The sequence below is a fragment of the Camelus ferus genome, chromosome 1 (genome assembly GCF_009834535.1).
Source record: "Camelus ferus isolate YT-003-E chromosome 1, BCGSAC_Cfer_1.0, whole genome shotgun sequence".
In the NCBI taxonomy this organism is placed as follows: Eukaryota; Metazoa; Chordata; class Mammalia; order Artiodactyla; family Camelidae; genus Camelus; species Camelus ferus.
In genome coordinates this window covers 93,309,991-93,330,832 of record NC_045696.1, presented here as the reverse complement: position 1 = coordinate 93,330,832, position 20,842 = coordinate 93,309,991, and the positions used below count along the sequence as shown (strand labels likewise).

Genomic DNA, 20,842 nt, shown 5'->3' with positions numbered 1-20,842 from the left:
TTACCCCTCTGTTCAGCTTAGTGATTTCTACTACTCTCTATTCCATTTTGCTGACCCATTCCTCTGTACCATCTAATCTACTGTTGATTTCTTTTAATGTATTTTTTATTTCAGTTATTGTATTCTTCAGCTCTGTGTAGTTCTTCTTTAAATTTTTTAACTTTTTGTTAAAATTCTCACTGTGTTTATCAGTTCTTCTCCCAAGTTTGTTGAACATCTTTATGATCATTACCTTGAACTCTTTATCTAATAGATTGCTTATCTCTACTTTGTTTAGTTCTTTTTCTGAAGATTTGCCTTTTCCCTTCATTTGGAACATATTCTTATGTTTCCTCACTTACCTAATTCTCTGTGTTTATTTCTATGTATTATGAAGGTCAGATACATTGCCTGATCTTAGAGAAGTGGCCTTATGTAGGAGACATTCTATGGGACCCAGCACTACACTCCCCTCTGGTCACTAGACCTATACGCTCTAGGGTGCCCTGTATGTGGGCTGCATGGGCCCTTCTACTATGAACACACTGGTAGGTAGGACTGGTCCCCAACCCCATTGGCTGCCAGTCCCTGCCTTGTGCAGTGCCTGCTGGCCCACTGGTTGGTGAAGCTTGGGGATCTGGGGCTGGTACCAACCTGCTGATGAGAAGGGCCATGCCCCTGAGAAGCTGGATGCAAGGTCCAGGGGATGCTGAGACTGGTGCTGACCCGCCGGTGGGTGGGTAAGCCCCAGCACTAATAGGCTACAGGGAAGATTCCAAAATGGCACTTGTCAACCCTAATGTCTTTATGGTAGAACAAGCTCCCCCAGATGGCTGCCACCAGCATCTGTATCCCCAAGGGGAGTCCCACTTGCCTCCTTCCTCTCCAGGAGTCTCTCCAAGATTAGCAAATGGGTCTAACCTGAAATTCTTTCAAATTGCTGCCTCTCTGCTGGGACCCAGAATATGTGATGTTTTGCATGTGTCCTTTAAGAAAGTCTCTGTTTCATACAGCCTTCCAGCTCTCCTGTATGCAGGCCATCTGACCTTCAAAGCCACACGTTCTGAGGGCTCATCTTCCCAGTGCAGTACTTAGACTGGGTAGCTTCATGTAGCGCTAAGACCCCTGATTCTTGGGGAAAACCTCTGCCTACCGGACAGTATGGGTCTTGACTATACCACATCTTCACCCCTCCTATCCATCTTGCTGTGGTTCCTTCTTTGTATCTTTAGTTGTGGAAAATCTTTTCCGCTAGTGTTCAGACCATTCTCATAGATAGTTTCTCTGTAAACAGTTGTAATTTTGGTGTGTCAGCGGCAGAAGCTGAGCTCAGGGTCTTACTACTCTGCCATCTTGGCCACATCTTCCCTGTTCTTTGCTTCCTTTTAACAGCTTCCCTCCACTATTAGCACAACTCTGAGATGTCCAACATAGTAGTGACTAGCAATATATGGATATTAGTGTTTTGTATTGAAATATGGCCATTCCATATTGTGAAGTGATGTAAGTGTAAAATATTCACCAAACTTCAAAAATTTAGTACAAATAAAAAACATTTTATTAATGAAATTTTAATACTGATTCCATATTGAAATGATAATGTTTTTGACATACTAGATTAATAAAATATTATTAAAATTACTTTCATATGTTTCTTTTCCCCTTCTCTAATGGGACTACTAAAATATTTTAATCTTGTAATTGGTTGGCATTTTATTTTCAATGTGCAGTGCCAGGGTGACCTCTTCACAAATGCAAGTTAGGTTATTTTGCCTAGAACTATGTATAACACTAGGACAGTAAATGTTTTAAACTTTATCTTTGCAGGATCCTTGACCTCTTAAAAGCTTATTAGAGAAAAAAAAAAGGGATGGAAATGCTTGACGTGATCCAAACAATGTATTTTTTTTTAGCACTTATTTAAAACAAGCTGTTGAATATTTTGGAAACTCACAAAGGAATAGTCCAATTATTGTCATGTGGCTTTTTGACAATTAGTTCCTTAAACAGTACTCAGTTGTAGGCCAGATAAATTATAAATTGTTGTAGTTTAGTGGCCTTTATGCAGCATGAGGAAATTAAAAACAAGATACTTTATAATAACCAACTCTAGAAAAAAGTAATTGGAGCACCTGTGGCAGCAGTAGTTTTGAGGAATTAAAAAAATAATGCCACAAAAAGGGATTTTTATTTAGTAAGCTATTAAATACTATTTTAGTAAACTGATATTTAATCAGTGATGATGTTTCAAGTTTGGGGCAAGCAATTGGGTAAGAATAAAATTAAGTTCTTGTATATTTGTTCAATAGCGCTGACAACCCTCAAAAGTCTTCTTTTATCTATTTACTAAGTGTACTTCCATATGTAAGTTAGTTTTCTTTTTGATTCCTGACATCAATGCTCTGAAAACTGCTGACATCATTAAACCTCAGTCATTAGATAAGTCATCTAATCAGGCAGTTCACAGTATATTTTCATACTGAATGCAGAGGTCACTGTCTCTCACCATTAGTGCTAATAGGCTGCCCATTCCAATTAAATGCAATAATAGAGAAGCATTTCTGAGTGACCAAGCATCTTGTTTCAACAGAGATGTAATGATATCTCTTCTTTTGTGTCATCTGAAAAGGTTTAGAGGGAATGAGAAGATATTCTGTCACAGTTAAAAATAGACATTAAGTCTACAGCTTAGAATGCATTCTTAGAAGAATGCAAGAGTGGAGATATTAGTGAGACAAAACAGCGAGAGCAGGGGCCATTTTCAAAGTAGAGGAATCATTAGAAGTGCAGAAGAAAAGGAAGTACACTTGTCTCTTTAAAAAGAGCATGAGAAAGTGTCAGTGCTCAGAAATGAGTTCTTTAACCCCAGACAGCTGTGAGCAATTTGTCAACTGTTCTAAAGTGTGGCAGAGTCAACCTCTGGGTCTCAGCCACATGAGTTGGATGCTGGTTTCCATGAGGCTGAACACTTAAGAGGACACTTTGCCTCAAGGACGTCCTAGTTGTCATTGAAATCCACAGAATATCAAAACAGTAGAAGAGTAACTTACAAATTAAACGAACTAGCTGAATAGACATCCTGGATGCATGAAAAATTAGACCACCAAAAACGACCAAACAAAAGAGTACACATGGCATGGCAGGAAAGATCACAGCCATTTGCCATGACCCTGCATCCTCACTCCACAATTTAATGTGTTGCCTTTGGCAATTCATTTAACTTCTATGAACCTCAGTTTCTTCTATAAAATGAAGTAATACAGATAAGATTTAGGGGAGTCATGTTATTTGAAGTTTCTGTGCCATAGTAGGTCCTTGGTATATGGTAGTATCATTTTATAAAAGTAAACTATAGCAATGAATGCACTGATAAAACTTAGAAGGGGGTTTGTTTGTTTCCACTCTTACAATCTTTGTGATTTGGTATGACAGCTATATAATAATCTAGCAACTTTCCCCGCTCCTGCTTTGCTCCTTGTGTTTCCTTAAACCAGATAAGGACTGATAACCTTTGACATCCATGTGGCCCCAGAGTTACAGTATCCTCACTACCCATTTTGAGCAGTCCCTACACCTTGTCTTCTGCTTTAGATTTTATTCTTAAATTCTTCTGACCTAGAATCCTGGTGTCAGCCTCCACTCTCACCCACAGTGACAGGGGAGCTACTGTCCCATTTTTCCTTGCATGATCATCCCATGCACCCATAGAAAGACTGTCCAAAAGACCTGACAACCAAGTATTCACAACATTTCCTGTGAACTCTAACCTCCCAGTGGAAAACCCTGGAACAGAGTGGGGCTCCAATCACTGATAAGCTAGCCACACCCTTAAAATGCCAGACTCTAACTTAGCTCTACGTCTGGCACCAGTTTGTTGTCCCAGGGCCCATTCCAGCTATGCAATGAATACATCCTCCCTATCTATCCAATGAATAGCCAGTCTTAAAAACAAAGCTCCAGAATATGTAACCAGAATACATACTATATTTACTTCAATTTTTCTTACAATTCTAAACTTAAAGTTGACTGGGTCTTCTAGAGTTGAGGTGAGAATACAGAAATTTTGATGGAATGTGTAAAAAAAAAAAGTTACATTGATGGCAATAGTAGGGTTGTGTTTTGGATTTTCAAGGAAGGCAACTGAAAAGGCTTATTTTGAATCAAAAAGTGAAATGTACACCTATTTCTCAACTTTAATCTTACTCCTCAAATCTGAATAGTGCTCAAATCTCCCCGTGGAGTAACTTATATTGCTCACTTGGATTTGCTCACTGGGAAGTGGCTCAAGGTGAAAAAAGGGAATTTCATCCCTTAAGCATAATAATGAAAAAAAAGTGCTTTTCTTTATAACTCTAGGTAATATGTATAATAAATTTGCCAGCAGTGAGGAATGAGCCTGTGAGGAAGTAACACAGATACACATCTACTGGAATCTGATGACATGGTACAAAGGCATAATGTGCTAATTTATAAGTTCGATGTCCTTTCTCTTTTCAGCCAGGAGAAACTGTCTCACCATGTCTGAGCTTCTCCCATCCCAGTATGATTCTCTGTGTCTCCTTTGAAAGCAACTGCAAAGTGCTATAAACTCTTTTCTATATGGTATTATGTGGAAACTGGATGTACTGGTTAATCTAAGAATTAATAAGCATTTTCCATATGTATATGTGACAAAGTGAGGACTAACCCACTTTAAAGTACCTTATACTTTCTCTGATTCTAGAAGCCCTGTAATATATCTCAAATCTCCACAATTGCTTTTAAATGTCTCCACTATCATTGTGCTATTGGTAAGTGTATGTATCAGTTAGTTGATCGAGTTCTCATTGCTGGAATATCAAGAAACAAAAGCTATATTGTAGCTTTGTCTGTACTTTTTGTAAAAAGGGAGAATGTCATTAATTTCACAAGGCATATAGTAATGTTCCCCAAGTTACCCAAAGAGAACAAAGCCTGCTGCTGATTAAATACCAAAGTTCCTATTAATTAATGCTCATGGTGGGTAAGAATAAATGATATGCATACTGTGTTCTATGAAGAACAAAATAAACAATTTAAAAGGGCTTTTCGTTTTTTTCTGCTTTTAAGTTTATTTGTTTTACTTTGCTTTATTTTTCTCATGGGATAAATACTTTCCCAGTCCCTTCTTGATTTCTTTTAAAGTGATACATAAATAACTATGGATAGAAGGTGGTTTCAGGACAGGGGGAAAGAAGATAAAGCAAGCTATATTGACTTGTTTCATTTTAAACTCATGATCTGAAACCTCAAAAGGATAGTCAATAGGACTGCAAATTTTTCATAGTGGGGGCTCAATAAATAGTTCCTAATGGAGTAATACAAAGTTTTAGAATACTGTATTTAGGCAGGAAGCACACCATATATATTTGAATTTAAAAGTTCATACTGTATTTATTGATCTGCTGCAATTACTGGCTGCACAGTTAATGTTATTAATGGGAGCTACACAAGTATGTGTGAACTCACCCAGCCAGGATATCCTGTATGACATGTGGCTGAGGGCACTCTGTACTGTCCAAGCTGAACACATTTGTTTTCAAACAAGAAAATGTCAGAGTTTTGATTATGTATCTCTCTGCCAACATTTTGTATATGTGATATCATCAAAATGCCCAATAAAAGCCAAATTAAACACAAATATCTACATGGAGAGACAGCGAAATTCCAAAAATTATTAATTGACACATGTGAAAGTGCATATAGATATGCACATAAAATTGAGGAAAAATAATATTTGAATTGAATTCAAAATGTTGAACAACAGATTCAGCTTCAGACAAGATACTGGGATTCTGAAGGAAAAAGCATAATTGCAAAGAGTAGCTTGATTTACAAAACCGGATTTACTACTGCCCTGAAATGCTAAGTAAAAGAGGAAGTGGAATGCAGATTGAATATTTCATGCACACTCATCCACACAGATAGTAACATAATTTAAGTAGTGTTATCCTTGACCAGAAAGACAATGCCAGTCCCTTTTCATTCATAAGTAATGTGGTTGAGTCACTCACAAAATACTAAACTCTCTTGTTTCTAGGTTGTACTCCAAAGTCATTCAAGCCTGATTAGTTTACATTGTCTTTACATTTTTAAGAACCACATTATAAAGTAGAATGATGTCTCCATTTGTTCTCTGTAGTAATGATATCTTTCAAGAATTATACATCACTGAGTCAGTCCGGATTCATGTACAATGATCACAGTCTGAAAATTCTCAAAGAACAGTAGACATTATTTCCATGTTATGGTCCACAGTGGATTCTAGTTCTTACTTTTTATTTGCTCACAAATTACTTCTCCTGACAAAGGCTATATTTAGCTGAACCATGTGATTTGATTTGCAAATCCTCTACCTACACACATATATTTAAGTAATTGTTTCAAAGGTTCACAATCATCCCTTTGTAAGGAAGGAAAGCAGAGGGTATAAGTAAGGTGGGTTTAGCTGAGTTTGCTTCTACAACAATTAAAAAAAGCCCTTAATATGAATAATAAAGCAAATTCCTGTAGGTGAAAATTATTCCTATCATCTGGCCTTTGTGTCACACTTTTTTACAGTGTAAACAGACAAAGCCCTTCAGAGAGCCACCCACGCTGAGTAAAACTGCTTTGATAGGGTTCACTGCTTCTTTTGTTGTTGTTTCAGTGAAGATGATTCCAAACAATGGGCATAAACTAAATACAGCTCCACAGTAAATAGGAATGTGCCCTCTGCCCTGTTAACTGGAATAAAGCAGCAGTGCCGTTTAGACTAGCAGAGAAGCAGCGTTGAACCTGAAGTCAGGAGTGACCCTTGTTCTGCCATTTGCTTGCTGAGGGACACTGGGCAAGTTGCTTAACTCTTCTGAGGAAAGTTTCTTTGTGAAATTGGAGGGTTACTCTTAACCAGGTGTCTATTTTTAAACATCAGTACTCAGGACATTGTTTTAATTGCATTTCCTCTTTACATATCGGCAGGGCACTGGAGATACAGCTATAGACACAGACATACATTAGTGGGCAGAATAAGCATAGATGTATCTAGGTGGGGAGGGAGGGTTTCCTTCAGTTTAATTCCATTTCTTACACTCAGCATTCCTAAAGCCCTCTCAATTTTCTATCATCCAAGTGCTGGCTTTTCCTCACTATGTTGCATTAGTTTGCTAAGGCTGCCATAGCAAAATGCCACAGTCTGTGTGGCTTGAACAAAAGAAATCTGTTTTCTCACAGTTCCCGAGGATGAAAGTCCAAGATCAAGTGGCCGGCAGGGCTGGTTTCTCTTGAAGTCTCTCTTCTTGGCTTGCAGACGGCCGCCTCCTTGCTACCTCTTCACGTAAACACCCATCTGGGCACATACGCCCTTGGTGTCTCTCTGTGTGTCCAAATTTCCTCTTTTAATAAGGATACCAGTCAGAATGGATTAGGGCCCACCCTAACAGCCTTATTTTAATTCAACTTAACCATCTCTCTAAAGGCTCTATCTCCCAATACAGTCAGAAGTACTGGGGTTATGTGAATTTGGGGAGGGACAAAATTAAGACCATTAGATACATATTCTAAACCTTCCTTGTATTGATATATTCCTTAGTATTACTGTAAAACCTATTTTCAATCTAATCAACACACGATTTCCTCTAACAGACTTCTAAGAGGCATTGTGATTTTAATTACATGAATCAGTACTGAACAAGACTATGAGTCTTTTCAGCAAACACATTCATTTTTTCATGAAAGGATATGGTACAGTATTTTCCTAGTTTCTTCTTCCTTCGTTCTTTTATTTCCTTTTATTAAAATATAGTTGATTTACAATGTTATGTTGTACAGCAAAGTGATTCAGTAATACATTTACATATATATGTATTCTTTTCAGATACTTTTCCATTATAGGTTATTACAAGATACTGAATATAGTTCCCTGTGCTATACAGATCCTTGCTGTTCATCTATTTTATATATAGTAGTGTGTATCTAATGTGTCAATTCTAAACTCCTAATTTATCGTTCCTTCCCCCACTTTGGTAACTCTAAGTTTGTTTTTTATCATATGATATCATTTATATGTGGAATCTCAAAAAAAGATACAAATTAACTTATTTACAGAACAGATGTAGACTTACATAGTAAACAAACTTCCTTCATTCTTATACCTGACAAGGGAATTTATTAATAGCTAATCACTCATAAACCAGCATCACAGAAATCCTAGTGTCAGCTCTGGTACTCATGCTCATATGTGCCCAAAGGGTACCCAATAAACACTTGTTAGATTAATTTGGTTAGGTTTTATTTTCTGTTGCTCTTTGTTTGTTTGTTTATTTTACATGTAGGAACCTAAAAGGCAATAAAAACAGAGGAGTCAAACTACTATTTGCTATATGACACATAGTAAAATTGTTAAAAATCAATGGTAATGAATGACAAAGACTATGCCCGCTGGGACACGTTCTTCCTGCTGGTCGATGCACAGTTAAGGATTTCCCTCTCCTGATACAGCCCTGTCTCCTATACTTTGTTCCCGGTAGCATTAGTGAGGTTGGGACCATGAAGGCAGTTTTTAGCATCTCTGCAGAATCTGTTAATGGATTTAGAGTCTCTCTCCAGGGTTTTCCTGGCCTTATAGAGATCTTGGGTAGAATCTTGGCCAGAACAGGCTGGCCAACCTCTGCAGGGACCTATTTAACCTCATTATTAGCAAGAAAAGAAAACCTAAGGAGTTCCCGTGTCCCAGAGGAAGAAGCTAAGGGTGAAACAGATTAAGAAATTTGGGTAGTAAGTCCAGACTTATGAAATGAATGATGAAGCTGCAAACTCCAGTCTAATGACTTCTATCTTACAAAGGTTTCATCTCCTCCCATGGGGATCAAAGTAGGAACTTGACAAGTTTGGCTAACCACATGAGGTTATCAACCTTGTAACCCTGTGTTAGGCAATGGATTTCTTGCCTCTTACAGGAATAATGTTATCTAAACTGCTAGAGCAGATCATCTTGGGCAATCTCATCAAGCCACCAGTGTCAGGAAATTAGATTATCTAAGAGATGTGGGCAGACTTTCTAGAGCAGTTGAGTATATTAAAAGATTTCTTAATTAAAATAAGAAGAGAAACTTTTGTGGCCATTTTTCCCTAGAAGTGGGAAACAGGATTAAAAAGAAAAAAAATTAGAACTACTGAATGTATACAGGTCTATAAACTATTAGAAAGTCTTGGTGTGGAAAGAGACTGATCCCCAAACCTTGTTAACCATCATCTCCTTAGCACCTAACCCAGGGCCCAGAAAGTAAGAGGTCAACCATGTACTAGTGGAAATAAATTAAAAATTCAAGGATTTTCTAAAGTTGTAGCCCCTAAACCAGGCCTCCCTGCTTCCACACTGCACATCCAACAGCCAGGTGGTCTTTGACAAGTATAAACCAGAGCATGTAATCCTCAGCACTCTTCAGTGACTCTCATTCTTACTCAGAACAAAAGCCAAGGTCCTTGTAGCAGTTTATAAGCCCTGCAAGACTGACCTCTCTGTTTCTCTGAACTCATCTACTTTCAACTTAGTTTGCATCCCTCCATCCACTCTACCTTCTTTGCTGTTCCTTCACCTTGCCCAGTGCATCACCACCTGGAGGCCTTTGCCCAAGAGCACCTCCCCACCTGGAACATGGCTCCCTAGATTTGGCCACAGCTCACATCCTTCACTATTGGAAGGATTGTATAGGGAAATGTTCTGAATTCAGTAAAAATCAGTGTTTTTGTGGAATGTCAAAGGAAAGGCTAAAGAATCCACTAACAAAGAAGAGAAGGATAAGAAAATGTTTTCAGAATAAGCTGGAGAGGAATTTTAGAGCTATAAGGGGAAAGTGGAGCTTTATGGACGAAGGAAGGAATGAAGGAAGGAAGGGAGGGAGGGAAGGAGGGAGGGAAAGAGACTTTATATTGGCTTAACAGGGTGCCTGTTAAGATGTTTTTCTTCAAAGAATGTTCCCAAGATCCCTTCCATGGAGCACTATTGGTCAGGAGATGAGGCAAATAGGACTTCAGCTCCCTACATCCAAATCTGCCCTCTTGATTTTATATCTTTAATATTTTGAATTTCTCCATACGATTTTGTTTTGAAAAAAATGCTTTAGATTAAAAATAATAATAGGAGAGTGAAACTACTGCCACAAAGTGCTTACATTAGGCAACTTGTAAGAGCTGTTCACCAAAGCCTGCTTATAGGGAAGGTCGGAATCCCAGAGAGCAGTCTGCCAAGACCCTCTCTCAGCAGCCAGCCTTCAAGTTCTGAAGCTCAGGAAAGCGAGCAGTGCTGAGGCAAAGAAATAGGACACGTGGGTCTTCAGGGAAGTGCACACCTGAACTAGAGTTGAGGAGGTGTGATGACAAGCGAGGATGGAGAGGGCCAAGAAAGGAAGACTGCTCCAATGACAGTTCAGCTGTCTGTCTGCGGGAGTGAGAGTGCCAGGCGGTGTATTTCCAACCTCAGGGGACACCGAGATAAGAACACGAAGACATTCTTGGAAACAACTCAGAAAACGTGAGTTGGGGCTCTGTGGAATGTGGTGGGAATAGAAAAGCAGTGGGGTTTTTAGTGCTGAGAACAGTGCTGTGGCCCCTCCCTGAGCATGAATTGGGGTTGTTGATTGTCATTGCTGGAAATCACGGAGTGGGATTCCTTGTTTGACAGGAATTTGTGCCTGCAGTGGCTGGAGACACAGTGAGGGATTTGTGACAAGTGTATATACAAGGATGTACAGTGTATGAATTTGAGGGAGTTTATACTACACAGGCTCTTGTTTGTAAGTAGTTCAGTTTCATTTCTTTGAAAGTATTATTAACTGTTAAAATTTACTTGGAGCCTTGAAATCTTCCCTACACTGACATATCTATGCTGCTAGAATATCACTTCATGCTCTTCTAAATACCCCCTGCCCCTGCTTAATTCGGTATATGTAATGATTCATGTTGTTTGCCCAAAAGTGGTAAATAAGGCCGGTAGTCTGAGAAGAGGGCAGTAAAGTTGTAAAGAGAGGGCAACATTAATGCCATTCAGCCTTAGTCTTACATGCTGATATTATTTTACTTTTTTCTGCTGGAATTGATATTATTAACATGTGGCTATTTTGTTGATACTTTGTGTACTGATATTGCCTTGATTTGGTGATTTGGACTGAGGAATTTAGTATAAAATAGAAACAGGAATATTTGTTAAAAGGATAGATTTCCTATAAAGATGCATTTGCTATGAATATAAACCATAAATGGAGACAATTTTATATAATGATAAATAAAAATGTCCCTACTTATGTAGAAGTAATGCTGTTAGGAGGTAGAGCGGAATTGTAGCAAATATCTTTGGAAGCACAGAAATAGCTGTGAAGCTACTGAAAACCTTGCCACATGAAAAGTATCTGAAAAACTCACATTTCTTAACTTAGAGAAACTAGACCCACTGAATGTAATAGCTGGAAGTTGGAGGCTGTCTGGCAGGAAAAAGATTGGGCTTGTTAGGTATGACCTGAGGGGCTGATGATGAGAGAATAAGTTTCCTGAAAGATGGAGCAGTGTGTCTGTGATATTCGTGTCTCTGCTCCTGGCTCCGAGAGGAAATACAGCACCTGGGTGTGTAACCTAGGTGTGGCAGCCACATGCCTGCCAGTGGAGAGGACAAATAAAACGGGGCTATATTGACAGAAAGTGTCTGTTGTGCTGACTGTGCCTGCGCAGTGGCCAGAGATTAACTGTGATGGGCTCATGATTTGTTCTCCTGAAACCCGGTTCCAGGGTGAAGCAAATAAGGAACTGGGAAATTTGTAGGCAAAAGTAGAGACAAAGTAGAAACCAGGTGGTGTCAGATTAGCAGACATCAGGTATCAGATTTTTGCAAATCATGGGAACAGTGGCAATTCCACAGAAAAGCCTATGTGAAGACCAAGCACAGATTCTGCCCCTCTGGCCAGTGTAGCTGTGGACATCTTAGCAGCATCTACATTGATTTAGTCTACTGTATGCTTGTCCCATGCTGGTCTTTGGGAAGACTACTGCCACAAGGATTTGAATGCTTAGGGTTTGGAAGTGTCTGTTTGTTTTTGTCCTTAAAAGTTTTGTATCTGCTCATGGAGGCCCTTGCAGCCCATCTGTCAGAAGCCAAGTAGTTAAAAGAACTGAAGAGGTTAAGAATATGTTACCCCAAAGTGTACCACGTGCACAAGCATGGGAGCATGACTGATGCCACAGGGTGTAAGTGACATGAGAAACATACTATAGGGTGTGTACAAGAGGCAAAAGATTGTCCAGGTTGTGAGGGTTAAAATCCCACTTCCACCACTAGTTGGCTATGTGATGTGGGCAAATTCCTTGTCCTCTCTGTGCCTTTGCTTCCTCTTCTGTAAAATGAAGAGAACAATAGTAGTATCTACCTCATAAAATGAGGATTAAAGGAATTAATTCATGGAAAGAGTTCATCTCAGTGCCTAGACATAGCAAACAATTAATAAATGATTATTATTTGAATATCAAATTTATCCATTCAAAACTGTGGTAGAAACTGTGTAACAACAAACTGCATTTTAATGGAATTCTAATAGGTCAAATTAAAATGCCTATTGTTATAAAGACCAATAAAATTAAAACTCATAGTGTGAGTTTTATATGAGAATATAGACAAGTTTTTTTATTGAAGTATAATTCATTTATAATATCATCTTGATTTTAGGTGTACTACCTAGTGAGTTGATACTTTTTATATTACAAAATGATCACCCAAATCTGGTTACCATCTCTCACCATACAAAGCTATTACAGTATTACTAACCCTATTCTCTATGCTGTACGTATTACTTCCCCGTGACGTATTTATTTTATAACTAGAAGTGTGTACTTCTTAATCCTCTTCACTTACTTTGCCCATCCATCCTCCCCCTCCATTCTGGCAATCACCATTTTGTTCTCTGTATATATGAGTCATTTCTGCTTTGTTATGTTTCTTCATTTGTTTTGGTTTTTGGATTCCACATGTAAGTGAAATCATACAGTATTTGTTTTTGACTGTCTGACTTACTTCACTTAGCATAATACCATCTAAATACATCCACACTGTCACAGATGGAAAAATTGCATTCCTTTTTTATGGTCGAGTAATTTTCCTCTGTGTGTGTGTGTGTGTGTGTGTGTGTGTACATAATGCATCTCCTGTCAATGGACATTTAGGTTGCTTCCATATCTTGGCTATTGTAAATAGTGCTGCTATGAACATTGGGGTGCATGTACCTTTTCAATTTAGTGTTCTCATTTTCTTTGGATAAATACCCAGAAGTAGAATTGTTGAATTGTATGGTAGTCCTATTTTTTATCTTCTGAGGAACCTCCATACTGTTTTCCATAATGACTGCTCTAGTTGCATTCTCACCACAGTGCACAAAGTTTCCCTTTTCTCCATATCCTCTCCAGCACTTGTTGTTTTGTCTTTTTGATGATGGCCATTCTGACAGGTGTGAGGTGATAACTTACTGTGGTTTTGATTTGCATTTCCCTGATAATTCGTGATGTTAAGCTTCTTTTCATGTGTCTGTGGCCATCCATAGGTTTTCTCTGGAAAATTTTCTATTCAGGTCCTCTGTACATTTTTTAATCTAATTGGTTTCTTTCTTCTCCTTCTCCTCCCCCTTCCCCTTCACCCTTCCCTTCCCCTCCTCCTCCTCCTCCTTCTTCTTCTTCTTCCTATTCCTCCTTCTCCTCCTCTTCTCTTTCTCCTTTTTGGATACTGAGTTGTATGAGTTTTTTAAAAATAAATTTTGGACATTAACTCTTTATTAGACATATCATTTGCAAATATCATCTTCCATTCATTAGGCTGCATTTTAGTCTTGTTGATGGTTTCCTTTGCAAGCAAAAGCTTTTTAGTTTGAGGTAGTCCCATTTGCTTATTTTTGCTTTTGTTTCCCTTGCCTGAGGAGATAGATCTAAAAAATTATTGCTAAGACTTATGTCAGATTGCTTACTGCCTATGTTTTTTTTTTTTTTTTTCCCTAGGAGTTTTGTGGTTTCAGGTCTTTCATTTAAGTCTTTAATCCATTTTGAGATTTTTTGGTATGGCTTAGAAAGTGGTCCAGTTTGATTATTTTGCATGTGGTTGTCCAGTTTATCCAACACCTTTTTGGAAGAGATTATGTTTTTAAAGTTTAAGGACAGAAGAAGAGACAATTCAATGTTGAAAGGCTCTACTTGTCTGTTAAGCACTGTTTCCTATTGATGTTAAAACATTTTATCAATTCTTCAAGGCTGACATAACACATTAAATCAATAAGAAGATGCAACTATGGAGCAATTGTGGGCACTTCAAAAAGAGCATTCAGTTTGTAATGAATACAATGAAAAAAAATACCTTTATTCTATTAAAAAATTAATCTATCGGCAGTCAGTAACCACCGAAAAGCTAATTAAAACATTAATTAAAATCCCATGTATAACTTTCTTCCCTTGGACCAGAATAAACTTGAGGTGAATTGGAAGTAGTTATACTGGCATTGGGAGATATTTCTTAAACCAAAGATACAAACAAATTCAAAATTAGAGTAATATCTCAATGTATAGAGAAAACTCAGCCAATTGCCGTAAAAAATCAGGCTACAGATCATTAGAAAGTACACAAGGAAAAAGATGACCTTCAAAGACCTGTATAAGAAACATGTCTCCTCTCAACAGTAAAATTCAGTTTTGAGGAACTGTCTTTGGAGTGGAATTAGTAGAGGAACACTTTACCTATCCAGCAACTGCCAGTGTGTCATGACCGTAAATAGTAATGAGGAAGTACAAAGAATTTGGGCCGGTGTGTTCCCCAGCCATCAGAGAAACTTACCACCAGTAAATTCCTGAGTCCCAGACACATGGCAGAATGTGCATGACCTGTTTGCTGAGATTTATTTTTTCCTCCAGGTATGCTTTTCCTATCCCAGTGATCTCTTAGTAATAGTAAATATCTTACTTTACGTCTAAGGACCTCATTAGAAATAAGGACCATAGTTACCAATTTGATTTTAGGAGCAAGAGGTTAGAAATGATGTTTCCCTGGCCTTGTACCATCTGTCTCACTTCAGATGAGGCACAGGGCTGTGTCCGTAAAGGGCTCTCCTTATAAACAAAGAAGCAAACAATTTGTAAGATTTTCTGTACATGACTTGGAGATCTGTGACTGATGAGGCTTCAAGAGGCTAAGAAGGAATATGACTCAATTAAGTTGAGATGTTGTTAAGGAAGAGATGAAGGCGTACTGGGAGTTTTAATTTTAAGCCAGCCCTCTAGAGTCTTAATAAAATATGCAGTACTCATTACTTAACATGCTCTTTGCCGCTTTGGTCCTTCCTAACAAAATTGGAAGAACTTTAAAGAGCATGTGATTTCCATTTTACCCCATGCATCCATGTCTCTTGGTCAGCTTGGAAATCAAGCCTAAAACAACAACCAAAGAAAGTTTAAATTTACATCCAGGATAACAAACAGGTTTCATATTTCCAGTCAAATCCCATCTATTAGAAGTGGCTGCCTGGAGTTCTGTGTTGAGCAGAATGGTAAAATACACTGGCTCAGTGGGAAAAAACCAGGATGGGTTATTTTTGTTCTCCATGGACTCAGGGAGGGACTGACAGGGCTCATGCCTTGTGTTTGCTGACTCAGATGGACACAGTCAAAGAGACAAAGGAAACAGATGATTGTTTCAGGGAATCATCATGGAGGAAAAATTAAACTTCTACACCAAAAAGGGAGAAGACAGAAGTTGGACATGTGTGCATAGTGACTGCAGAGAAAAGCTATTCATTCATTCATTAAAAATAGTTTTTTATATGCTTATTTAATAGTAATAAATAATAATATGACATATGTGTAAATATATTTTTTATTTAATGTATTTCTATATTAAATATAAAATGTAAAAATAAATTATATGTTATGTACGAATAATAAAATAATAAACATTTACTGAGTGGACCTTCCAAGTGCTAGAGATATAACAGGAAACAAAATTAATTTTCATATGAGGAAAAGACAAAAAAAAGGCAATTAAACAAATAAATACATGCCTGGGATTTATAAGGGCTGAGAATAAAAATAAAGCAAGGGGAAAAAATGAAAAAAATGAAGAAAGCTAGGAAAAAGAATGGTGAGTACTGGGAGTGCTATTTGATTTGAGATGGTTGGTGAAGGCTTCCCTGAGGACAGCCTGAAAGAAGCGAGTGGCACAGTTGTGCAGACATATGGGAAGGGTGGTCCTCCTTCAGGGAGGAGCAATCACCAAGAGCAATCGCCAAGACCTTGATCCGAGAGTGTCCTTGGTGTGTCTGGGGAACAGCAAGGAGTTCAGCGGAGCTGGTGTAGGGATCACTGAGGGATTAGAGGGGATGAGGAGAGAGAGAGGGCGGATGGTGAGGGCCAAGCCTAGCAGGCCATTGTGAGAAAGTTGCCTCTTATTCTGGATGAGACAAGTTACCAACAGAGTTCTGAGCTGAACAGTACCGTGAATGGCCTGGCTGCTGCTGAGGAATATGAGGCAGGAAAGGAAGGGGGCAAAAATAAAAGAGACTATTCAGGAGGCTGTTGAGATAATCCAGGCAAAAACAATGGTAGCTTGAGCCAGTTTAGTTCTGGTGGAGGTGAGAAGTGATCATATTCAGGATACATACATATACTTTACATTTTAAAATATTTATTCAATTTATTTAAACTTAAAAAAAAACCAAACAGTTCACCCATTTCTCCTACCTGCCCATCACCTGCCTCTTGCAACCACCAATCTGTTCTCTGTATCTAAGCAAAGTTTTGTTGTTGTTTGTTTTGTTTAAATCCCGCATATGAGAAACATCATACAGTATTTGTCTTTCTCTGTCTTTTAATCACTTAGCATAATGCCTTTAAGTTCCATCTGTATTGTAGCAAATGGCCAGATGTCATTCTTTTTTATGGCTGAATAACATTCCATTGTATATATGACTTGATTAAGTTGAGATTTTGTTAAGGCACTGGGATGAAAAGAGAACTGGGAGTTCTTTACAACTTTACAACTTCTTTATCCATTATTCACCCATTGTTGAACACTTGGGTTGTTTCCCTATCTTGGCTGTTGTAAATATGCTACAGTGAGCATGGATACACATGTATTTACAAATTAGTAGACTGTTTTCTACAGTGATTGCACCAATTTACATTCCCACTAACAGGATGTATTTTGAAGGCAGAGCTGATGGAGTTTGCTAATGGATTGGAGGTGAGATGTAAGAGAAAGAGAAGAGTCAAGAAAGACTCCAATATGTATGGCCTGAGCAACTGGAGAAATAGATTTGTTGTATATTGAGATGGGGAGGATTGTGAGAGCAGCAGGTTTTCAGGAAAAATTTAAAAATCATGTTCAGACATATTAAATTCTTTTTAATTTAAAAAATCAACTTCATTGAGGTATAATTCAAATAATAAAATGCACCAATTTAAAGTGTTTAGTTTAATGAGTTTTAGCAAATTATATACTGGTGTAACTACCATTGCAGTCAAGATATAAAATGTTTTTTGTCATCTCCAAAATTTCCCCTGGGCCCTGTTCTGGTCTACTTCTCAGTCACCGCACATCCCAGGCAACAACTGTTCTGCTCTCTGTGCCTGTAACTTTGGATTTGTCTTTTCAAGAGTTTCAGATACATGTGATCATATAGTATGTAATCTTTTGGATTGATTTCTTTCACCCAGAGCAAGATTTTTGTGATTTCATCTATGTTGTATTTGTAGGTCATTTCCTTTTATTGCTCGGTAGTGTTTGCCTTTTTATTACTGAGTTGTAAAAGTTCTTACTACATTCTGGATATTAATCCTTCATAAGATATATACATAGGAAATATTTTCTCTCAGTCTGTCATTTGCCTTTTATTTTGAAGAGCAGAACTTTTAATTTTGTTGAAGTCTGATTTATCAGATTTCTTCTCTGGTTTGTGTTTTTTATGTCCAAAACATGTTTGCTTACCCTAGGGTTGCAAAAACTTTTTCCTATGTTTTCTTCTAGACGTTTTATAGTTTTAACTTTCAAGTGTATCTCTGTGATTTATTTTAAGTTAGTTTTTATATGTGGTATGCAGTTTATTTTTTGCCAAGTGGATATACAGGTTTCTAGTATGATTTGTTGAAAATAATTTACTTTCCCCATTAAATTATTTTGGCACATTTTTTCAAAATTCAATTGACCATTGATGTGAGGGACTATTTTTGGATTCTCTGTTCCATTGCATTGATCTGCATGTGTATTCTCATGGCAATTTCACACTGTCTTGAATATTATAGTTTTATAGTAAGTCTTGCTTTGTCCCTCCAGGTAGTGGTAGTAGATCATTGTTGTTACTATATTTGGATTTCCTCATTAGCCTTTGATTGGCTTCTCAACTCTTCTAATCAGTTGTGTTACTAACAAATGCATTAAGTTCCCTTTGTTGTAAATACTTAAAGTGGTTTATGTTTTCCAGGTAAAGTTTGGCTAATACAAATTCTCACAAAATTGGTAGATAAGTACTATAATTATCCTCACTTTGTAGATGAGGAAAATGAGGCACAAAGAAGTTAACTATTCTGCCTATATTTAAAGAGCTAGTAAGTGATGGAGGGCAAGTTTCAAAGTCAGGTAGTCCAGTTCCAGAGCTTATGGCTTTAACACTCTGTCCTGCAACTGGCAGACATCATTATACAGATGATGTCCAAATCTTGAAACTGAGTGAATTCATGTAGGATTGAAATAGGAAAGGAAGAGGTCAGAGAACTGAACCCAGGAGAACTCCAATGGGTAGAGTTCAGAAATATAAGGAAGAATCAACAAAGGAGACTGAAAAGTAGTGATGAAAAAGACAGGAAAACCACTGAAAGAAGTCATCCAGAAACCAAGGGAAGAAAGTGTTTTGAGAAGGAGGGAGGGAGTGATCAACTGTGTCAGATGCTGCTGGTAGGTCAGGTGAGCTGAGCATTAGAAAATGTTCATTGAATCTGACAATGTAGGTTGTTGATGATCTTGATAAGAAAAAGATCTGTGGTAGAATTGTAGCGGAGAATAAGCCCAGAGTGGGTTCAAGGGAGAATGGGAGAAGAGCACACAGAACTCTTTAGCTTTGTTACAGGGAAATGGGTGGTAGCTGGGAGTGACTGTGGTGGGGGTACATTAAGTCAGGTTTGTGTGATGATGTGGATGAATCCAACGAAGAAGAAAACATTGATGATGCAAAAGTGGGGAGAGAAAACTGCAGACTCCAAATCCTGGAGGAGGCAAGTGAAGATGGGAGTTAGACCCAATGGCAAGAGGAAGAGTCAAGTGTAACTAGGAGGAGAAATAACCCCTTCATAGTAGCAGGAGAGTAAGGCAGAGAATGTGGGTACCAGGTGGTCTGGCAGGCTTTATGGTGGGAACATGTCAGGGTGCTCTTCTAGGGGCTTCTGTTCTCTCAGTGAAATACAAAGTTGGACCATCAGCTGAGATGGAAGAGAGGCAAGAGAGTTGCAGCAACTTGACAAAAATGGAAACGGTATCATTTAGGAGAGTGGGAATTAAATAGATCAGGGATATATGGTAGAATTATCCGGCAGTAGCACCAGGGTTTGCTTGAGGGAAATGATTATACATTTAAAATGAGATTCAGTCAACTGATACTGAATGATTAGCTCTCAGTTTTAAAATGGCCACTTTTATTTCAATAACATTGTTGGGAAAGATAATAAGCTAGATCTTTGAATTTGTGAAAACTGTCCAAAGGAATCTCCATAAAATTTATTTGCCAGTTAAATTATGCTATTGTACTGAAGGCAATTTCCTGATTTTGATCATTTTACTGTTGTGATGTAAGGGAATTGCTTGTCTTTAGAAAATACACAATGAAGTGTTTGAGGGGAAAGGTATATTATGTCTGCAACTTACTCTTAAATGGTTCAGAAAAAGAATAATGTGTAAGTATAAAATTAAATATACGTATATACATCTGTGTGTGTATACATATACACATACATGTATATTACATATACATATGTATGTGTGTACATGTAAAGAGACCAATAGAAAGACAGGGAGAGCAAGACAGAGAAAGAAAGAAAAGATAGAGCAAATGTAGCAAATATTACTAATTGGGAGAATCTGAATAAAAAGAATCCAGAATTTGTTTAGACTATCCTTACAACTTTTCTGTAAGTTCAAAATTGTGTCAAAAGAAAAAAAAAAAAAAAAAAGACTGGCTAAAGACTTTTAGCCCTATCTTTGAAATGAAATACATTTTAAAACTTACTAAAATCTTTTACCTTATCTTGATTCTTCCTATAGTCATAATGCCATGATTCAAAAATTTTAAGTAACTATTGTTAATCTAAAAGATGAGAAAGATCACTGCTTTTGCTTTTGTTGACTAATTGTGAGTGAAAGTGAATATTTTTTCCTGTTTTTTGGCCATTTATACTCCTTTTTCTATTAAGTATTTATCACTTTTGCATGTTTCTCTACTATATTTTCTTTTAACTGGCAATTTGTGTAAACTGTAAATTTAGAAAAATCTCTATTTGTAGATTCTATCTCTTACAAATACCCAAGTCTGTCATTTGGTTCTTTTTTCCTAGATCTATTTCTTCTATAGGACCAAACTCTTTTAGGTTTTTTAACTTAATTACACATTTTATTATCTGGTAGACTGGTCTTCTTTCATTACTTTTCCAAAATTATCATTTCTATACTCACATGTTTACATTCACAAATTTACTCTGGTAACACTTTGTTTAATTCCCCCTAAAATCTTTTGGTGTTTTAATGAAATTGACTGGCTTAAACTAATAATTACTAGTTGATCATGAGTTGATCATTTTTTTACCTATCCATAAA

At 37.5% G+C, this 20,842-nt stretch overlaps 1 long non-coding RNA gene across 1 annotated transcript; it reads left to right on the top strand.

Moving 5' to 3' along the window:
* The first annotated feature begins 973 nt into the window (after window positions 1–973).
* On the top strand, window positions 974–18,888 carry LOC116662765. Its single transcript, XR_004318801.1, has 3 exons — window positions 974–1,288; window positions 1,757–1,762; window positions 18,878–18,888. It is a non-coding gene; the product is annotated as an uncharacterized LOC116662765 (long non-coding RNA).
* The last annotated feature ends 1,954 nt before the right edge of the window (window positions 18,889–20,842 follow it).